Source organism: Rhipicephalus microplus, chromosome 6 (genome assembly GCF_043290135.1).
Source record: "Rhipicephalus microplus isolate Deutch F79 chromosome 6, USDA_Rmic, whole genome shotgun sequence".
NCBI classification, from domain to species: Eukaryota; Metazoa; Arthropoda; class Arachnida; order Ixodida; family Ixodidae; genus Rhipicephalus; species Rhipicephalus microplus.
The window spans coordinates 38,099,914-38,105,959 of NC_134705.1; positions in this window are offsets into that span (position 1 = coordinate 38,099,914).

Here is a 6,046-nt window from a genome sequence, read left to right on the forward strand (position 1 = left end):
TATGAAGGCTCGTTATTTTCATAGTGTGTGTGGCGGCAGTTTTGGTGCATATAAAATGTGGCGCGTGAGGCGTGCTTCATCCGTCTCTTGATGACTAAAGACATTGCTGGTTGCTTAAACCTAGCTACATTCACACGCATGCGAGACATTGGTGGCCTTCTCTACGTGTCCAAATTCCTCTACACGTATGTGGGAACTTCGAAAAATACTTGTACTGGATGTTTTAGTGTTTTATAACTGCATTTTGACAGGGTACTCGATGTGTTAAGTAACTTTAGGCGGAAAAAGAAAAATTAACTTGGATGTCCACAACATTCTGAGCAACACGGCGCTGAAGTCACGGCTTTTTATGTAACAACACTTCTCCACTTTTTTACGGAGAGCATAAACCAGTGCAGCATAAAAAAGTGTGCAAACATTTCAAAATGAGCAGATGCTTGTCATTATTCGCTGAACTCTAAACAAAGGAGGTTTTCTGCATGCCTTTTTGTATTTGAATTCTTCAGCAATCTTTTAAACACCTGGGATGTATAGAACTGCACTTAACCTGAACTACATAATAAATTACTGCAGGATCTATAATTTATATTGAGAGTGAAGGTTGACATCAGCGGATCTTCGCTGGTGAAGAAACTGGTAAGAAAATCCCAAGCAAAGTGCTGCAGGGTATACCCTGGGAACTCATCAACGCTCTCGTCGTGTTGGGAATGCTTTATTCTCCTGACTTCCTGATGACATTTAGCTCACCTGCCCATTTTGATTATGGTATAGTTACCAAAGTTCGTATGCCTTATCATGATGGTATGACAAGCATGAGTGACTAGTCATAATATGGAAGCCATCACATGTATGTCATGAAGCCCATAAATTACATTTCATGGTTTTGCAACTCTTGCGGTAGTTTTATTCACTTGACATGTTGCAAAACTAGCAAATTATGACATGACTGCATGGCCAACACAAGTGCCACGTTCCATTTCTCAAGTTTTGTTATCGCCCCAAAACACTACACAATACTCAGCGCAAAACGCGCGAGAAGTTTTCGAGAAGCTTCCAGACTTTAGTAGATCATTTCGATAAGATCACGACCACTCTGCGAACTGTACAGATTATTCTGAAACCTACACCACCGCCAGCGATAACGCTAGAATAATCGATGGCAAGAGTATAAATGCCGACGCACTTCGCCGCTTGTCAGTAGTTGATCGACGGCTGACGGCCGACTGCTATTTGTGCAAGACTGCTACTGTAATCGGACTTTCCGTTGACCGGGCACAGGTTCACCCAAATAAACTGTTAAATCCCAACACAAAGTATCCTGTCTTCGGCCACGTCACGACCCCGTGACACAAGTGACAGACCCTAACGTGTAAATTGTGACATGCATGTCATGGAAGTCATGAGTCATGACTTACACGCCACACTAATTGTGCGCTAGCGCTCGTTTCACTAGCTCCAATTACCAATTTCGGTATTACGTGACGTGAATGGATGAAGAGCCTGACTGGTGCAAGCACATATGACTGGTGCAAATGTGATAATCAACACAAGAGTGTCATGTAAGAACATGACAACATACCACACTCATGCTGCGCTTGCGGCCGTGTAGCTAGCCTCACAAATACTAAATTCGGTATTGCCTGCCATGAATGGACGACAAACGTGAGTGACATGTTCAAGCATAATATTTAAGACATGCATGTCAAGTAAGACATGATTAGACATTCAAGCACGCTCGCATCTATTTCGCTAGCTCAACATATACCAAATACCATTTAGACGACGAAGGTAAATGACACGTGCAAACGTGGTAATCATAATGTGAAAGTCATGTACAGCTCAATTTACGTCCGCATCGTAACGTTGTGCTGATTTTAAAGTGGCATATCAACATTCTTCATTTGTGCTTCACATATAATCGATCCCCACTGTACGTGGGATCTGCCCATTTGTTTTCTAAGGATTTACTTTAAAATAGTAAGGAATCAACCACTCATTCATTGTATAAATAAATTCACCGAATTCAGAACAGAAATAAGAAAAGTGGTGTCATCAGCGTATATCATAAACTGAACTGCCGTATCAATATTAGCAAAGTAGTTAGCAAACAGGTAAAGAATCGGCTGACCTGATACGCTTCCTTGCGACATGCCGTTTAGGATAAGATGGAAACATTGTTTTTTTTTATGCAAAGTGATTATTTGCGATAAGGTATGTAAGGCTCACGGAAGATTAATTGATTTAATACCCATTAGGAAATTCTGCACTAACTTTCACAGTAATTTATGGGCTTTAAGCAATTGAATAGCTTACACAAAATGTGAAAGTTAAATTATTTCTATGATAATTTCCAGCGGATGAACCTTTAGTGTAAGCCGAGCAGTTTCTGTTCAGCTACCTCTACGCAATCTGAACGGAGCAACAAATAGAATGTTGTGTCTGTCGAAGAGAACGGAAAGTAAAGAAAAACAATTTTTTTCTAATCATTCGGAAAATGCCGTAATAATGAAATAACTTGATCATTTGACACATAAATTCTTGCATGTCCTGTACAAAAGGCAGTTATTCTGCTAATTTTGATTTTTTTCTGATAATATCCCACACTTTAAAACCATGCAGATTAAAAATGTGTGTTAGAGCTCGAGTGGTGCATTCCAAGACATATTCTAAAGTCTTTATCTGCATGTCATCAAGAACGAGCACTTTACTTCTCTTAGGGCTTCATTGATTATATAATATGTGGAGTTTAACGGCCCAAAACCACGATATAGTTATGAGACGCACTATAGTGGAGGGCTCCAGAAATTTAGACCGCCTGGTGTTCTTTAACGTGCTCACAAGTTTGAGCACATGGGCCTACATCATTTCCGCCTCCGTCGGAAATTCAGCCGCCACCATCAGGATTTGATCCCGCAATCTGCTGGTCAGCAGCCAAGTACTTTAGCCACTAGACCACCACGGCGGAACTTAGGACTTCATTATTATGCTAATACCTAAACATAATAAATACCCAAGGATTTAAAATAAATTGTTTAAAGTGATATGAAACGACGACATTTCTGGTGGTGTTTGCTGTATTTCAATAAAAATTGTTGTTTTGCCACAGTTATGCTTGCAAAATGCACGTTGAAATAACTAGCGAGTGCTAAATTAGAGATTTTTCTTTTGTTGCGGATTATAGCGTCCAGCGGAGCAGATGGACATGTTGCAACTAATAACCTCATCCCGCCAACGCACTAAGATATCGGAGTTTACGACCAATATATGGTACATCAGTGGCTGAGATAACCCAGTTGCTTATGCACTATCATGAATAGAAGTCTAAGCAATGGTGGATGAGCACCCACCTCTTCATTACCAAGATAACTAAAATCTGAATGCCAATTTTGGGTATTCCTCTTCAGGTACGTATTGTCATAGTGTATTGAATTCACCTCACCAGGTTAATCACAGATATATAGAAAGGACGAAATGGGTGTTCTCTATTTTACACACGCATACAGACACTTTGCAAATATACAAACAACGAGTATCAAAAACAGACAAATTTAGAAAGATAGTCCCTTATTCTAGAGTTAAATAAGAGGAAGATTAAAATGCCCTGTGCACCATTACCGCCGGCAGGAAGTCACTGGAGCCTTTGAAGTGACGTGAGGCAGTTGTTGACTCGGTAGTCATTGTTGAACCAGGAGTCAGGTCGCAATGTAGAGTGTTGCGCAAACGTGTTGTAGGCGCACCACAGAGCAGCTGGCGTAGGTGCAATGCTTGATTGATCAAGAATATGCGCCAACCATTCATAGCCCGAAGCTCAATAACGGGAAGCATCGGCCAGAGCCAGCATTGCTCGTCGACATCGCTGCTTCTTTCACAGCGTTCTGTAGCCAACTATTCTTTTCAGGCGCACCACTTGCGCTCTGTCTACTTCAACCTCGTCTAGTTCAATTTGCTGTGTGGTGTGGCCACCCTTACTGCGTATGCGCATCCCTTCCCCTTCTCATTCGTCTAGGCATCCCTCCCCGCGGCGTTTACACAACCATTGCACAGGCACGTCTCTTCCTCTCTTACTCTGAACACCTCCACCTCCCCCCTGTATCTTGCCTCACAACGGCGACAGCGTCTCTAAGCGCCTTTCTTGATTGAGAAAACCGACTGCTCTGGCTTCAACATCGTTTACTGTCCACCCCGCATATATAGGTACTTCATCTTATATGGTTGCTTGCTTGGCTAATTCGTTAATTTTACCATATTGCCAAACTCCTTCTCAGGTTGTATTACCACTCCATTGCGCTGTCAGTAATCCACAGCAAAAACCACACCTGCAGTGTTCGAGAAAGTTCAGGGCTGTAGAAGACTGTCTTTTTTGAAGATTATGCCCACTTCGCAAGCATTGCATAATAATCTAGAGCCTACGCAACCACTAGCGTTACTGCTTGAACACTCGACGACACATGTATTAAGGCTGACGCGCTTCATTGCTTGTCAGTTGATTGACGGCCGATGCTCTTTTCACCGCAATCAGTGCCAATGTGTATTGCTGTAATCCGACTTCCAGTCTACCGGCTACAAGTTGGGCCAAAGAAACATTGTCATCTTGTATCTGCAGTGTGCTCGCTTCGGCTACGTCACGGCCCCTTGACAACGTGTGACAGCGCATAAACCTAGAAAAGTCTGCAAGTACAGGGGGGATCGCTGACATTCAACTATTTCATTTCACTGGCGATTCTAGGCAGAATTCAATAAATGAGCTAGAACTCATTGGGAAAGTACGGGAATTCAGAGTCTCGATTCAGAACAGGTGCTCGGCTCCTATAGAGGAAACCAGCCTTAGTGTTGACGCAATGAATGATAATCTGATAATCTGACGAGTACCATTATGGAGCCCGCAGTGGAAGTTGGAGGTACGGTAATTAGACAGGACTGTGGCAAGCTGTCCGAGGAAACGAAATACTTCACAGCCGAAAAAATATAGTTGGCAGAGCATTTGAAGCTGTTTAATAGGCGTAAGTTATTTGATGTAAAAGCTATAACATGGAGAGAATTGAACACGCTCTGAACAACGAAATAAGCATCAAAGTAGTGAAGCGAAAACTGGGGATAGGCAAAAACCTGATGTATGAACAAAGGTAAAAAAGGCAAAATAACTACCAATATGGATGGGATAATTTAAAAAAAGCGCAGTAGCTATACAAAGATCTGTAAAGTAGCCGGGACAACCACGACCTTACTATAAGAACGTGAAGTAACCGTAATGGCACCCCACCATTCACGATTGAAGAATTCAGAAAAAAACTCGTACAGTATGCAAAGAGGCAAAACTGTTGGTGAGGATCAGCTAAGTTAACATCTGTTGAAAAATTAAAGACAGATTGCGTTAGAAAAACTAGCCACGCTGTTTACAAGGTGTCTCCTGAGAGGAAGAGTACCAGAATATCGGAAGAATGCCAACATCATCTTAATACATGAGAAAAGAGATGACAAAGACTTGAAGAACTTCAGGCCAATCAGATTGCTCTTCATTGTACACAAGTTATTGACAAGAGAATTAGAGAATTAAAGCAAAATTAGAAATCAATAAACCAAATATACAAACAAGATTTCGAACAGTCTACTTAACAATCGACCACAATCATTCTATCAATCAGGTAATAAAGAAATGCTCAGAATACAGCTAACTACTATTCATAGCTATTATAGGTTACTTGAAGACGTTTGATTTAATAGAAATATTATGGGTTACGAGAACGCGTTTGATTCAGTAGAAATAGTCATGCAGACACTGCGGATTGAGGGAGCCGACGAAGCTTATATAAACATTCTGGAATAAATCTACAGGTAATCAAATCTACTATAGTGCTTCGTAAAGAAAGCAACAGAATACTTATCAAGAAGGGTGTAAGGCCGGAAGAAACAACCTCGCCAATGTTATTTACCGCGTGCTTACGGGAAGTTTTCAGAGGCCTAGAGTGGGAAGAGTTTAAAATAAGAGTTAATGGAGAGTACCTTAGTATACTGCACTTCACCGATGACAATGCATTGCGGAGTAATA